This window comes from Gopherus flavomarginatus, chromosome 1 (genome assembly GCF_025201925.1).
Source record: "Gopherus flavomarginatus isolate rGopFla2 chromosome 1, rGopFla2.mat.asm, whole genome shotgun sequence".
In the NCBI taxonomy this organism is placed as follows: Eukaryota; Metazoa; Chordata; order Testudines; family Testudinidae; genus Gopherus; species Gopherus flavomarginatus.
Window position 1 is genome coordinate 171239244 of NC_066617.1, and position 16592 is coordinate 171255835.

At 40.6% G+C, this 16592-nt stretch overlaps 2 protein-coding genes across 7 annotated transcripts in view; both read left to right on the forward strand.

The window, feature by feature from the left end:
* Positions 1-16592, forward strand: part of HHLA2 (HERV-H LTR-associating 2) — a 790111-nt gene that overhangs the window by 428060 nt on the left and 345459 nt on the right. The window lies entirely within an intron of this gene.
* The window catches only part of BBX (BBX high mobility group box domain containing), a 221797-nt gene that overhangs the window by 72833 nt on the left and 132372 nt on the right, over positions 1-16592 (forward strand). For all 6 annotated transcript variants that reach the window (XM_050957572.1, XM_050957583.1, XM_050957590.1 and 3 more), the window contains one exon: positions 7638-7707. The gene's annotated coding sequence lies outside the window, so the exon portion shown is untranslated. The remainder of the gene's footprint in view (positions 1-7637; positions 7708-16592) is intronic.

Below are 16592 nucleotides of genomic sequence, written 5' to 3' on the forward strand. Positions count from 1 at the left end.
CCCTAGCTCACCCCTACTCCAAGCATGAGTATCCCAAGCACGCCGTTGCTGCTTCACTTCTCCCGCCTCCCAGGGTTGTGGCACCAATCAGCTTAAGCACTGCAAGCCTGGGAGGCAGGAGAAGTGAAGTGGCCACAGCATGCTCGAGGAGGAGGTGGGGCAGGGGTGAGCTGGGCAGGAAGTTCCCCTGCATGCAGCCTCCCGCTCGCCTTACTTGCTGCAGGCGGCCCTCCCCGCGCTCTCCTGCCCCAGCTCCCTCTGCCTAAATGTCAGCAGTGACCGGGGCGGCCAAAAATCCAACTGCAGCGGTCTCTGCCGAAGAAAATGGCGCCCCCCAAATGCCAGTGCCCTAGGCGACCGCCCAGGTCGTCTAAATGGTTGCACTGGCCCTGCATAGTGTGTTCCTGGACTGTGGGCTGACTTTGGACAATCCGATGTTGGCTCTAACTGGGCTCTTTAAAATAGTAAACGCCATAGGAATGTCACCAGCCTGCAAACCTTCCTCCTGAACTCTGATCTCATTACTATGACTCATGCCTTTATAGCTGCATTACAGCAACAAGCTCTCTATTGACTAACTGGAAAGCAGTTCTGTTGCCTGCAGCTGCTGCAGACGTTGGTAGCAAGACTGCTTTCTAGCGTGGTGAAAGGAATTCTACTTGCCTGCTTTTTCCATGCTCAGCTGTGCCTTTTGGGGAAATGGATTGTGTTTGGAACATTCTTGGAACCCAAGGACCTTGCTCAGGCTCTGACACTTCTAAGATTTCATGGTGACTTGTGATGGTTGAGGGTTTGGGCTGGGCCTCTGAGGGCCTCTGCAACCCTCTCTCTGTGGAGTGCTCCTCAGTTTTATGTTGAGAAATGGTACTGCTGGAGCAGTGAAAACAAGCCACAAAGCTTTATTTCTTTCCATTTGAAAAAAAAGTATTCTGCGTGTCGCTAGACTCCATTTTAATTCATCTGATGGACTTATTTGTAAGTCCTTTTAATGGGCTTAAGTCGTATTTTTGAGGTCCCTACAATACTACATCAGTTTGAAATACATATATTTTGTCTGAATCAGCTCTGTTACACCAATGTATCTCTTCTGATTTTCAAGGAATTACTCATGATTTAAACCCAGGGTAAGAGAGCAGAATCAGGCTCATTATTTTCTGTGCCTTAGTCTCTTAGAATGTAAATGCAATACATGAACTAGGGTGCCCTCCATCAAGGTAGGTGGTGGGGAAAATGTAAGGGGAGGAGATGGAAAAGATGTAGGAGATGGGGTCGATGATTAGGAAACCAGGACAAACCCCCCATTTTCCACAAAACACACTGGGATTCCCCAGAAAACCAGAGCAAGCCTGGCAATTTAAGTACTGTCAACTCCAAGCATTCAAGAGTTAGGCCTCAGGAATCATGAGATTGGATTAAAATTCATGCTTTAAAAAAAAAAAAGCTGTTTATTTGCCTCCTGGTTTTTTGAGCATTTTCACTCACTGTAACTTTTCCAGAAGCCTTAAGGTCAGGAGATGCTTGTTGTTGAATATTCAGACTTTTCAAAAGTACGGTTCTGCCTATATGGAAACACACAGCTTTGTGAATAGGCTGCTTTGGTTTGAAAATTAGCAACATCTAATGTACTGTTATAGAACCATGTATAAAGAGTCATGCTGCTCTGTAAAGTACAGTGCTCCTGCACATATTATGTTATCTGTAACGGTGGAAACCATTTACATGATGCAAGAATGTCTACAGAGTAGCTGTGTATCTACGGTGCCTTACATGGTGGCAAGTATCAGGGTAGCCGTGTTAGTCTGTATCCACAAAAACAACGAGGAGTCCGGTGTCATCTTAAAGACTAACATTTATTTGGGCATAAGCTTTCGCATATGAAGAAGTGGATTTTTTACCCACGAAAGCTTGTACCCAAATAAATCTGTTAGACTTTAAGGTGCCACCGGACTCCTTGTTGTTTTTGTGTATCTACAGTCTTAGAAAATGTACCAGATATTAGCCAGAGACTGATAGTAAGATGAGGGGAGACTACATAAGTTAGATCCAGGGGCCAAGACCTAATTAGAAGCTCATTATTTCCTCTTTGTCCAGCCATCACAACAAGTCTGAAGAGACTTCTAGAACTCCTGATAGTGCTGCCCCTGAACTTTGCTTGGGAGACCACTTCTTTTAGATCCATCTCTAGATATGTAAGTGATGAAGTGTTCGCAGCTGGGGCCTTCAAATATATTCAAGAGAAAAACATGTTATTTCTCTGTTCCTTTCCCCACATCAACCTCCATGGGTTTCTGATGCTTTTAATTTCTCCTCCAGTGAATGAATAGCTTCTGCCTTTCTCAAGCCAGCAACAGCAGAATGAAACTAATCTGATCATCAGTTTCACTTTGGCCTGCAAGATTCTGAGCAGCAGTGTGTTTATTCTTTACTGCAGCCTGAAAATATTCATGACCACAGCAGAGGGCACTGTAGCTGTCTCCGGACTTAGGCAGTCAGCAGTACTTTGATTATGCTTGGTCCGCATTCAAAACATTATCTTCGCAAGAGTTGGAAGCTTTTTTTATATATATAATATATTATCAAAGCTCTGATTTTGCAGGAGAGTGCCAAGTATTAGCATTAAACTACTATAATTAAACCACTATTTTTTTCTTGCAGATAAGGACTTATTTACATGCAGAGTTGTACCAGTTTAATTTGAGATGTGATTTGTTTAAAAACCAGGTTAGTTAAATCAATGCAAAAAAGGCTATGTTGAGACTCTCATATTAGTTTAAACCAGGCTTATTTCAGTCCAAGTTAGTTTTAAGCAAAACCAAAACACGCCACCCTTAAACTGAAATAAGAGTGTCCACTCAAGGATGTGAACTGGGTTAATTAAATTAAAGCAAGGTTGTATGTAGATGAGGCCAGAAGTTTCATTTTCCTGTCCACCATGCAGTAACTTATATGTAGATCTGCTTAGGTTTCAGTCATAAAAGAGTTGTCCCAAATCAGTTCAATGAATGAACAGATCTGTAGTTGCACAACAAAAGGTATTTGTGGGTACTGTTGAGAAAACAATGCGTGTTTCAAATCAGACACTGGCTGGAGTAACAAGAGCTGCCTAAATTTAGTAGGTGTTCATGTGTAGCACATTCTGCTGTTGAACTCTAAGACAATGCAGCATATCCTGTTTTCTATGGTGGCATCTTGCAAAACATTAACTCATGAGCTTTTTGGCAATTTAAAGAGAGTCTCTAGAAGGGGTTTAATTGTTTAGGTTCTTGTAAAAACACGCACAGTTATTAAACTTGTAAAGCCACAAGTTCAAGAGGTCCTAGAAGCAAAGCTGTTTCTCAAGCATGTGAGGCCTAGCACTTACTGATTTTCTTGCAGAAAATAGGTCTAATGATTTTAATAAAATAATAACTACTAGTTATTCCATTGTACCTTTGTTTGGTCTCATACAAAGAAGCAAGAACTATGTTAAAAATCTCTCTTAGACAACCACTTGAGACCAGCAAAAGTTAGTTAATTCCTTCCCCAAATACATTTTATTGTTATGAATGAATGTGCAGGAGGCTCATAATAAAACTGTGATTTGTACAAAATGGAAAATAGTACATATATGAGAGGATTTTGTCCTCTGCAGCGTTGAACTTAATAAACTCTTATGCCAACAGTATTTGTATTTTTACATCTTATCTCTGTCTTACCCATCCCTACTGCACCTCACCCTGCCCCTTTTGGAGGAAAAAAGCAAACTTTCCCACCAAAAATCCTAGCTCTTCTATTAAGATGTATTTGGCCTTACTGGGTACTACCTACGATTGAGGGGTGGTTCCTACACTAAGTCATTTATCAAATTCACAGACGGTCTTCAGGCATCATAAAATAAAGCTGTCAGTTTCAGTTTTCATTCTTGCCTGGGTTTTTTCTCCAGGAGCATATGATTTCTATCGTCATAGTGCAGGTAAAAGGCCTTTATCTAGCTTGTAAGATCTGCTTTCTGTGCTTCAGAAAAGGGACAGTCTCAAACCGTTCCATTCTGATGAGGGAAGTCCTTCAAAGGCAAAGATATGCAACAGATCTCTTTATGACATGCCTTACTAGTACAGTCCAGCTCTTGGGCTTGGCAATTAGCAGTGGCCCCAGTGTGCCACCTGCATACCATATTTCATACATGATGATTCAGATTCCTTTCTGAATGCAAAGCTGATATAACCCTAGGTATGACTTTGTCCTGAGTTTCTCTGATACCAGCCACAGTGGAGATTAGATTTTCTACGTCATTCTAACAGTGATCACTTGTTGTCCATCGATACTCTTACAGGTTTCTCTGGCCTACGTCTTACAAAGGACCCAGTTTCGTATGTAACTTGTATATGGGAGATATTCCTCCTCTGCAAAGGACATGAACAAAAAAAGTTACTTAACAGACCTCGCTTTCTCGTAAAGGAGGAAGAGAATTGTATTTAAAACATTTGGGAATACTTTGGAACAATTTCTAAGATGTGCAATTGCTTCATAAAGATGGTCTTTAGTACAGGCTTTATAGTGATTTCAGTTCTGTGTTTATCCCAATAGGAGGTCTTAGCATTCTGCATGTTATCCACCTAAAACAATAAGTAGATTAGAACTTTAGAATGTGTGCTCTTAGAGCCAGGATCTGGGTCTTCCTGTGTATGGAAAAAGTTTATAGCACATGTGGTGTACCGTTGCTTTCTGAATAATAAATAATTACATCCTACGTGAGAAAAAGATGAATTAAAGAGATCGTAAATGTATGCTGTTAACAGCACCCCTGACAGTCTTTTTTTCCAATCTTTTAGTATTACAGGAAACACCTATGATTATCACAATTGAAAGAGATTAGTCTCTAGTTCTTGTTTGTTTGCTTTATGTACATTTGACAGCACTCTGAATAATCATGAACACTGTTTCCTTTATATAGTCAGTCAGTTTCCCCTGCTTCTGAGAGTCTTACATATAGTGAAAGGGAAGCGAGAAATCTTTTTTTTTTTTTTTTTTTTTTAAGGAAACTGATTGTAAACCACTAATATAGGCAGGGACGTGTGTAATATCGTGTTAACTCTGAGAGCTCCAGCTGGGAGTGCCCCTTCAAAAGGCACTTGGATTTTGTAGACTCTTGACTACTGTTGGAATGAAGACCATAAAAGTACCTGAGGGCTTGTCTACATCACAAAGTTGCAGCGCTGGTGAGGGGGTTACAGCGCTGCAACTTAGGAGGTGTACACATCTGCAGGGCATCACCAGCGGTGCAACTCCCTGTTTGCAGCGCTGGCCGTACTCCCGTTTTGTCTCGGGTGTAGAGGATCCAGCGCTGGTGATCCAGCGCTGGTAATCAAGTGTAGACACTTACCAGCGCTTTTCTTGACCTCCGTGGAATAAGCAGGTATCGCAGCATACCTGAGGAAGCCTCTCTGGTAATCAAGCAGGTCTCCTTCCCCGGTTTGCTCTCGCGTTCCCCGAACCCCCGAGCAAGCAGGTCTCCTTCCCTGCGGTTTGCAAGGGGGTTCGGAGAACGCGAGAGCAAACCGCGGGGAAGCAGGTCTCCTTCCCCGGTTTGCTCTCGCGTTCCCCGAACCCCCGTGCAAGCAGGTCTCCTTTCCTGCGGTTTGCAGGGGGGTTCGGGGAACGCGAGAGCAAACCGCGGGGAAGCAGGTCTCCTTCCCCGGTTTGCTCTCGCGTTCCCCGAACCCCCGTGCAAGCAGGTCTCCTTCCCTGCGGTTTGCAGGGGGGTTCGGGGAACGCGAGAGCAAACCGCGGGGAAGCAGGTCTCCTTCCCCGGTTTGCTCTCGCGTTCCCCGAACCCCCGTGCAAGCAGGTCTCCTTCCCTGCGGTTTGCTCTCGCGTTCCCCGAACCCCCCTTGAAGCCGCCCAACAGCACTGCAGTGTGGCCACATCTAACACCACTTGCAGCGCTGGTTGCTGTAAGTGTGGCCACTCTGCAGCGCTGGCCCTATACAGCTGTACTAATACAGCTGTAACAACCAGCGCTGCAAAACTGTAGATGTAGACATACCCTAAGAAAAGGGCAGATGATTAATTATCCCAAATACTGAGCGAGGGTTAACCTTTTAGCTGGATGTGCTTCACTGCACCTGTGTGCTGATGTCATCCTTTGACATCAATTTAATGTTCAGGCTTGCCTGATGCAGTCACTTTCTGCAGATGTGTGCTGCCTGAATGTACTAGGAAATGTAGCAGCAGTTAATGCAGTTAACATAAGGCAATATTCTGAGGTGTGGTAAAAGCACTCATCCAGGCAGCTTGAGTGAGGAGCTATCCAATGCCACTCATTTGCAGTGAAGTTCCTGTGAGCCTTGCTGCACTGTGATTTGACTTCAGGTTTTGTCATCATTGTCATTTGTAGTTGAGAGAATTTCACTGTGAGGATTTAATAACCTGTCACGTACTCTTGTTCATTTTGATTATTATTTGAGTGCCACTGGAGTGCAAGAGAGTCTCTCTGGTATTTCTGGCTGGTGTTTGAAGACCTCTGTTTGCTTCAGTTGTTTTTTGATTGTCAGGGGATCAGGCTGAATGTTCTAGGCATAGGCATTACCCAGCTCGGTGGCTGTTTATGGGAAAATAGTTCTCTGATTGCCAATGGCCAGTCTGGAAAGTATAGTACCGATTGTACGGATAAGTGCTAGCATCACCTCATTTAAACTGTGACTTGGAGGTTCTTTTAAAACTACCTAGATTCAGCTTATGTTGCAAAGACAAGAGAAGTTTTTAATTGCTTTGGAGAAAATTAAGTGGGGAAAAATCTATCGCAGTTGAGGAAACTCAAGCTAAGGCAAGAACTGAATTATGCTGCCATAGACTTCACTGCAGGATAATTTAGGCTTAATCTAAAACTATCACTGCTTTTAAATTTAATCTATCAAAATCAGATTATTCAGCTAGATATTCTTACTAAACAATAAGTAGTGCTAAGTTTTAAGTACAGTAGTAGGAAAAAACAATGACAAATGTCACTGCAGGGGGAAAATTGCAGACTGTCTTTCTCTGTTGAAGAATAGCTCTTTACTTGTAGGGAGTGCTTTGCAAACAGGTGTTTTCTCTGAACAGAGATGCTTTGGTGTTGGTAGTTTCATTTGTGTGAGCTTCAGTTTGACTTCTGTGTTGTCTGTGCATGTCTGCAATTTGTCTTTTGCTGATAGCAGTGTAGTTTGCAGTAAACATTTATACTATATAAAACGTATCTTCCATTCAGGAATCAGAAAGCACTTTACAGACAGAATGCACTTGATAAAACTCTTTCTCATCTCCTTTTTTTCATGATCCATGTCAAACTTAACTTCTCAGTAAGTGAATGTGGTAAATACACAATGGAAGACCTTTTAATGACCAGCAGAAATGGGAAAAGGGGCTGCTCTTCATGCTGTAAAAAGAAATAGATTTTCCCCTCCAGTTTTAGAAATACCAAATCTTGTTTTTGTTGGAGAATTGCAGTAGGAGTTTTCTCTGCTCTCAATTTTTTGTGGCAAAAGTGTTGAATCTTTCATAATGAATTATTGTCCTGAGTGGGTATTAGGAATTGAGAGTTAAATAGGTGATAATGTAAACAAAAATCAAAGGTTTTTAAATGGTCTAACTAAAATCCCTTCCTCTTTTTGCTTCCTTAGGTTTCAGTCTCTTGTGATGTCATAATCCTACTAGTTCTCCAGGCTGCCGAGACTCTTCATCCAGCAGCAGGTAAGACAAGTCCTAATGGGCCAAGCTCCTCAGCTGGTGTCAGCATAACTCCAGTGTAGTCAATGGAACTATCCCAGTTTGCCTCAGCTGAGAGTCTGTCTCATTCTTCCTACTGTGTATGGTTTAAAACAAACAAACAAAAACTATTTCCAGACCTCCTTTATTCATAATCGGGAAACAAAAATAACACAAATCCAAATATTGAAGGTCAACTTTAAGGTAATTAAATGGCAGCAGGGAATAATGTATGTTAATGGGTCATCATCCTCTTTTCTGATACGTGTTGCAAGTGTGTTATTTAGAGACACGGAAATTCATTGCTTCCTTCCATTTTTGTGGTCATTCAGATTTTTCATCAATTTTACCTATTCATGTAATTACTTGGAGTTTCTGCAATGCTATCCTCATTTGTTTTGGGTGTTCTTCCAGTCTCAAAGAAAAATACGAAAGTGTGGCTTGTGGGTTTTGTTAATTTGTTTGTTTTGGGTTTGGTGTCTTGGTTTTGAATTTTGAGCTTTTCTTTTTGGCTGCCACGTGTGTGTACTGTTTTGATTTTAGTATCTGGCATGTCCAGTGGAATTTGTGAATACAAGGTGACTTTAGGAGCAATGACCATTTCCTGTGATTTAATTTTGCCCAACTAGGGGAAGAATCTACAATGAAGAAGATTGATTTGATATTCTGAGATGGTGGCAAAATGTTTTCAGTTACCATATTTTAGATTTTGAGAGAGGCAAACTGAGATACTTAATAATGAGATACTTTATGCTAGCACCAACTGAGTTACATCTAGAACCAACTCTTATAAGCCCTTGCTTTTTATTGTGGGCAGATTCATTTAATCTGGGGCAAATGGAAACAGCAAAGGACCATAGGGCATAAAGATGTTTAGTAGATGTTCGTTCAGCTCTTTCCCTGATCCCCAAAAGGGTTAATAATTAACGCCAGAACAAATGCTGGAAATACCTGCAATGACATTGTACTTCAGGATCATCCTTACTTTAGGATTCCTAATGTAGCTGAGTGAAAATAAATTCCTTAAGTCTCACCACACAAAGGAGAATAAAATATATTCTGAGAAAAATGGAGTCAAACAAGTTGCTTAGGGTCCACCTACTTAAGACTGCCTGTCTCCCTGTACCATACTGCTGCAGTCAGCAGAGGTGTTTATGTTGGAATCCCCATGATTTAATAGAAAAGAGGTCAGTGGTAGAACATACTCTGTAAGGAGCCCTGAGTTGTGGAACAGGCTTCTGTTTTGGTCCTGAGCAGTATGGGACTGGTGATCTCCAGAGTGTTTTGTAAGGCCCATCATGTTCTCCTGGGTGTTTTGAAGATGGTGGATCAGGTTGAGAGTGATTATTTATGGGGGATGGGAGTTTGGGTGAGTGAAAGACCTACTGTTTGGGCTGTGTCGGAATAGGGATTTGTTGGAGTTTTTCTTGGTTTTTTTGCTGCCCTTTTTTGTTTTATTAGGTGATATTATTGTTTTAATAATGCCAAAGGCACCCAGAGTAACAAATTGTAGGAAAGAGGGAATCATTTTATATCATTATATACTGAAATAAATATAATAAAATTAAAAAAAAATGTTACCAAAAGATATTGAATACTTCAAGGCTCCACAGACTAAGTGTCTCTGTATAATTGAACTATTTAGACCTAAAAAGAACATGCTGGCATTCATATACTGTAACTCCTCACTTAAAGTCATCCCGGTGAATGTTGTTTCGTTGTTATGTTGCTGATCAATTAGAGAACATACTCGTTTAAAGTTGTGCAACGCTCCCTTATAATGTTGTTTGGCAGCCGCCTGCTTTGTCCATTGCTTGCAGGAAGATCAGCCCGTTGGAGCTAGCTGGGGGGGACTTGGAACCAGGGTGGACTGGCAGCTACCCATAAGCTCACATAAGATCCCTGTGTGGCAGCTGCCCAGCAGGCTATCAATTGCTGGGCAGTTCAGCTGTCCCTCCCCATGCTGCCGTGTGCTGCTCTTTCCCTCTGCCTTGGAGCTGCTCCCGGGAGCCTCCTGCTTGTTGTGCACAGAGAGGGGGAAGAGGGATGCTAATGTCAGGTTGTCCCCCTCCCCCTGCTTCTGCCCCCTGCTCCTGTACCTCATCTCCACAAAGCAGGGCAGGGACATGACAGGGCTCAGGGTGGACGGAGCTTGTTGGCAGCAGTTGCTGTCTCAACTTGCTGATCTGCTTAAAAAGGCAGTGTACTTAGAATGGGGTCAGTATACTTAAAGGGACAATGCATGCCTCTCTCTCACACACACGGTGTGTGTCTCTGTCACTCTCTGCCATGCTCTCTCCTCTCCCTCCATTCCTGCTGCCTTGTAGAGTGTGAGGCTACATTAACAACGTGTTAACACTTGAGGGCTCAGCCGAGTGGTAGTTCATCACTTAGCAGTAAGGCATTCCCTGGGAAATATCCCACGCTATTCCACCCTCTTACTTCACCTCCTCAACCAAGCTTCACAATCATTATTACTGTGTACAGTATTAAATTGTTTGTTTATACACACACAAACACACACACTATAATATAGTCTATTGTCTGATAAAAAAAATTTCCCTGGAACCTAACCCCCTATTTACATTAATTCTTATGGGGAAAATTGGATTTGCTTAATATCGTTTCGCTTAAAGTAGCATTTTTCAGGAACATAACTACAACTTTAAGTGAGGAGCTATTGTATGTATGAAAATGCAACTGTTTTGAGAGGATTTTGTTAAGAGAGTCAGTTTTATGTTATGCCAAGATCTGCAGCTGGATCACAAGTCCTTTGTGCTCTGATGAAAGAAGCAATTCTTGATCTAATCCTAAGTGGCGCACAGAATCTGATCCAAGAGGTGAATACAGCTGAACAGCTTGGTAATAGCAATTTATTTGTAATTAATGTAATTAAATGTAGCGTCCTTGTAGGGGAGAAAAGACCAAAGAAACCCACCTCAGTAGCATTTAACTTCAAAAAAGGGAACTACACAAAAATGAGGAGGTTAGGAGGCAGTTAGAGAAAATAAAAGACATCTTTTAAAAGTTGGAAGTAAAATCCTACTCAGGAAAATAGAAAGTAACAAACTCTGGCAAGTCAGATGTAATATATCAGGCAGGCCAAAAAAAAAATGTAAGACCAAATACATGTTTCTACTTAGGTGTGTAAATTTAGATTTAGGAATCTAACTTTGGGCAACCGGGTTTGGAAGTTTTGGCCTAGGGTTATGTATTTATTTGGGGAGGTCTTTTGCACATTGAGTGACTGAAACATAGAATCACAGAAATGTGGGGCTGGAAGTGACCTCAAGAGGTCATCTAGTCCAGCCCCTCATGCTAGATCATCCCTGACAAGGGTTTGTCCAAACTCCTCCTTAGAAGCCTCCAATCACGGGGACGCAACAACTTCCCTTAGAAGCCCATTCCAATAGGAAGTATCCTCATAGTTATAAAGTTTTCCCTAATATCTAACCTGAATATTCCTGGCTGCAGATTAATCCCATTAGTAGTCCTACCTTCAGTAGACACGAAGAATAAATCATCACAGTTTCTTTTTAACAGCCCTTAACATCCCTTATCAGGTCCCCCTCAGTCTTCTTTTCTCAAGACTAAACATGTCCAGTTTTTTTAACCTTTCCTCATAGGTCAGGTTTTCTAAACCTTTTATCACTTTTCTTGCTCTTCTCTGGACACTCTCTCCAATTTATCTGCAAATTCCTGAAGTTTGGTGCCCAGATTTGGACACAATACTCCAGCTGAGGCTTTGCCAGTGCCAAGTAGAGCAGGGCAATTACTTCCTGTGTTTTACGTATGACACTCCTGTTAATGGAAACCAGAAAATTAGTTTTTTGCAACTGCATCACGTTGTGGACTCGTGTTGAATTTGTGATCCAGATCTTTTTCAGCAGTACTACCACTAGTTGTGCACCTACCTTTTAGTAATTTCATCTAGACTGTATTTCCCTAGTTTGCTTATGAGAAAGTCATGTGGGACTGCATCAAAAGCCTGACTAAAATCAAGATATATCCTGTCTACTGCTTCTCTTCTAGCCACTAGGCCAGTAACCCTATCAAACAAGGAAATTAGGTTGATTTGTCATGGTTTGTTCTTAATAAATTGATGCTGGCTATTTTTTATGAGCCTATTAGCCTAGAGGATACAAATTGATTGTTTAATAATTTGTTCCAGTATCTTTCTGGGTATCGAAGTTAGGCTGACTGGTGTATAATTTTTAAAGATATATGCTATGTTTGCCTTTCCTCAGTATTCTGGGACTTGATCCGTCCTCCATGAGTTCTCAAAGATGATTGCTTCAGTTAGGTTTTGAAGTACTGTAGGATTAATTTAATCAGGCCCTGCTGAAACATCTGAAATTAAGTTTCGTACCCTTTCTTTGGCTTTCTCTGCAATAAGGAATAGCTCTGTATGAGTTTGAAAAAATCAAGAAACTTTGAAAATAACATTTGACGTTCATGCTATGAAACCTTACTACATGTTATGATGCATATTTGTGTTTGGCCCCCTGAATGTGATCCCATGCAATGTGTTCACCTTCGCAGACAGCTCCTTGGTGTTGCTGAGCTCTGTGTCTTCCCCATGAGTAGAATTTCATGTTACCATGATGATAGAATGCCATGGAAATCTAGGGTGATATGATCAAAATCTATAAAATCATGAATGGTGTGGAAAAAATGAATAGAGAAGTGTTAATTACTATTTTTGACAATAAAAAACCTGGGTCATGTGATGAAATTAGTAGGCAGCAGGTTTAATACAAACAAGAGGAAGTACCTTTTTCTTCTTCAAGTGATGGTCCCTATTGTATTCCACTGAGGGGTTATACATGTGCATCATGTAACTGGAGCCAAAGAGTTTGAAAGTAGAGGTGATAAAGGGCCAGGCGGACCCACGGCACCTCCAGGTCCTTCTCACCACCATATGGTCCCAGTCAGAACTATTAGTGTCCTCTTGTTTGTAACGCACTTTTAAAAGAGTATAGTTTTATATAGTTTTGTTTTTGGGTTTTTTTGGTAGTATTTAGCTGCTTTTATATAGTTTTTAGAATGGGCATGTTCATGGGAAATGCAAGGAATACTATCAAACAGTAGGAAAGAGTCCACTATGTGTTCCTACTGAGCCAAATGGAACTACTTTGCCTCCTGGGCCCAACAGACAGGGCTTTCCGCAGAGGACCCTTCCTCCCCAGCCCTGCAAGTCTGACTGTCTGGCTAGGATGCAGCCAGGGTTTTTATAGAGGGCTTCCATACCCAGAACTCTTTGCAGAGAAAGAAAGTCCCTCCCCTGTCTCTGAGTGATTGGCTAGGCAAACTGTCAATCATCTTCCTTTACTCCTGGGTCTTATAAAGACTTCACCCATCACACACAATTATTATTTTTTCAATGAGTATGATTCTGCCACAGCAGGAGAGAAAGATAATAGAAGATCTTTGGCAACTGCATATTTTAATTTCTCTCTCTCTCTCTCTCTCTGAAACTATGTAATACTTAACGTGTGTGTATAGATAGATCCCTTAAAGGGCTTAGAAAGACAGACAGATAGATAGGTAGATCTAAATTTTCAAAAGAGGGGTCAATATTTTGGGTGCCTAACATTCAACTCCTTTTCTCCTGAAGTTAGGTATCCAGGTTTAGAGACTGCACAGAGAATTTGGGCCTACATGATTTGTACAAGGTCACACATTGAGTCAAAGGCTGAGCTCACATTTGAACCCAGGTCTCCTAACATCCGTCATCATGCCAATCCTCGTAGCCTACTCTGTTTGATGCTAAGTCCATACAGGATACAATGAGGTGGTTGTTTATTCTTTGGGACTTGTTATATGTCCATCCAAGGCCTTAATTAGCCTGCTGGCCTTTGTTATTGGACAGTATTCCACATCACAGAACCAGCACTGATGATTAAAAACTATTGTTAACCTATGCTGACGAAAGATCTGGACACAGTGAATGATAGAGTTTGCTTTTTTTTTAAATGGTTTCTCTAGATAAGATCTCTTAAAGGGCTTGATCATGCAAGATGCTGTGTACACTGCTCCCAGTCCAATCAGCAAAGTGCTTAAGCATATGCATTACTTTCAGATCGTGCTTATTATTGTAGGTCATGATCCTGCAGTGATAAGTACCATATTTTTCTGTTTAAAAATTTGGAGAGTTTAAAAAAAAACACTAGGTGGCGCCTGAAAGTTGTGTAATGAGACATTGCACAACCTTCCTGAGCTTTACTAGATCCAGAAAGAGTTTATGCAACTCACTATGGCTAAAAGAGGCAGAATCCTTTTGCAAATACTTTACACACACACTCAAAAAAGTAGAGTAGCAAAGCCTTTGGTTTCAGTTAATTTTTCTATAACTAAATTGAGACTCTGAACTAAAGAGTTTACAGTGCTCTAAAAGTCCATTTAAAATAATGCCTGCAGTAAAGGAAAAAGCATAAGAGAGACTGAATTTGCTTGCTCATCACGTTTTGTAAAAATATTTTATCTCTAGGTTTTTGCACAAGTTCTGTTTTTCAATCTGAATTTTTTAAAATCTTAAATGTAATTCTAGAGAACAATTATATCATTAAAATTTAAGACGGGCATGTGTAATACTAGAAAATTGGTATAATACTATCCATTGACAATCTCCTAGGGAAGAGATGACAAGGGAGTTGAATTCATGGGTACAATATTTTTCACACTGTAATTCTATAATCAGAGTATTGTAGCTATCTCATTTAAACAAACAAAAAAGATGGACAGCTTGATTTTGCAGGATGTATTGTGTTAATTTCGATAATAGCTAGGAATGTATTTTAGTTCATCTCAGGATATTTCTGTCAATAAACATTAAGCATATCTGTCTTGTCTAAAATGAATCCAGTATATTTTCATTGACTTTTTATTATTATTTTTTTTGAAGATGCAAGAATGCTACAGTATTATAATTTATGGCCTAATAGCACTTAATGGATCAGAAAATCAGGTTAAATACACTGTACAGACATTCATTTATCTTCCTTCTGCTGTTAAAGGAGCAGTGGGTAGTGATTGTTATGATGGCTTATTAACAACTGCTGTTTTAATCTGCTGAACACGAGTTCAAGGCGAAAGCGGAAACTATAACAAACACTACGCTTGTGCAAGAATATTTTAGATCCTATTAAACATGTATTAAAGGCCTAATTCTTTCATTTGCTCCTACAGCTGTATATGGTTACCTTTATCAGAGGGGTAGCCGTGTTAGTCTGGATCTGTAAAAGCAGCAAAGAATCCTGAAGCACCTTATAGACACTTCGTTGGATATTCACCCACGAAAGCTCATGCTCCAAAACGTCTGTTAGTCTATAAGGTGCCACAGGATTCTTCGCTGCTTTTATGGTTACCTTGACTCCTGTAGTAATTATGGGTGAATTTTATTATGGAAGCTTCATTGTGTGTACTCAGGCCTGTCGAAAGAAATTTGGGGACCCACTACATCATGTATGCTGGGGCCCCACCCTATCTTTCTTCATCCCCATTTCACCCCAATTACTGACATTTTGGGGCCCCTGAGCTTGAGGTCCCAGTACAATTATCCCCTCTTTTCCTCCATCTTGTCAATATATTTGAAAATATAGAAAAACATCCAAAAATATTTAATAAATTGGTATTCTATTGTTTAACAGTGCAGTTAAAACTGCGATTAGTCGTGATTAATTTTTTTAATCCTGATTAAATTTTTTTAGTTAATCACATGAGTTAACTGCAATTAGTCAACAGTCCTAATTTTAAGTAAAGAAGATGGGCCAAGATCTTCAGCTGGTGTTAACAGCATAATTCTATAGACTCCTATACTAATTTATATAGCTAAGGATTTGGCCCTGTATCTGAATTGTATAATGTTGCCAACTCTCGCATGTTATTGAGTCTACTGATGTTGGATGTTTTACTTGAAGCTCCAGTTCCTAGAGGCATGTATATATGTGTGAATCTCAACTTCACCAAAAAAAAAAAAAAGTTTCTAGTTTTTAGGATTCCAAAGAAAAGCTTAAAAATATGAGCTGAATATAGCCTAGCAGCTCAGATACCAGAAGGCAAATAAAAAGAAACCAACATATTTATTTTAATCTTTGTTCCATATGCGTGCAGGAGTTTGCCCACGTGCAGCAAGATGCAGGATCAGGGCTACTGATGAATTGTTATAAATTTGGAAATAAAGAATGCAGAGGAATGCTATTAGTTTTTTTCTTCCAAGCTTCCTTTCTTATTTTCTCATTCAGTCAGTTTCTAGCAGTTCGGAAGAACTAGATACTTCTACTTTTAAGATCATAATTTAAGTGGAAGACAATTTAAAGAAAATCTCTGTTGCCTCTTTTTTTGTTCTCGTTACCCAGCAGATATTTGGGGAGTTAAAATCTCCCCTAATGACATTATTCTAAAACTCTGTCTGGGAATTGTTTGGCTGTCTGACTTCTTCAGCCCTGCTGCCCTTTAACAAATGTTTACAGTAGCTTTTGGAGTTAGATTGTGATTTGACTGAATCTGCCCTGAGTACGGGTCTGCATGTAGCTGATCTGTCTCTGAGCAGAGTCACAAATCACTTTCTAGTCTCTGTATTTGTTCGGCAGGGGAGTAACCTGCAGCTGCTACTTACCAATAATAGATCATTCCCTTCTCTGTGGTACCTTAGCTGCACTGACCAGTACATTTGGGGAACAGAGGCAGAGTGCCCCCATTCCCCATCCCTTCCCGTACATGGAGCATTGTCTGTGCAAGCGAGGAATGAGGAACTTTATACTCCTTTATGACTGTATAGGCATGTAAGACCACTGTAATCTTGCCCTTAGACTTTATTCCTTCTTCTCTTGCTGTCCCTTGGTGTCAAAGATATTTACAATGTCATGTAA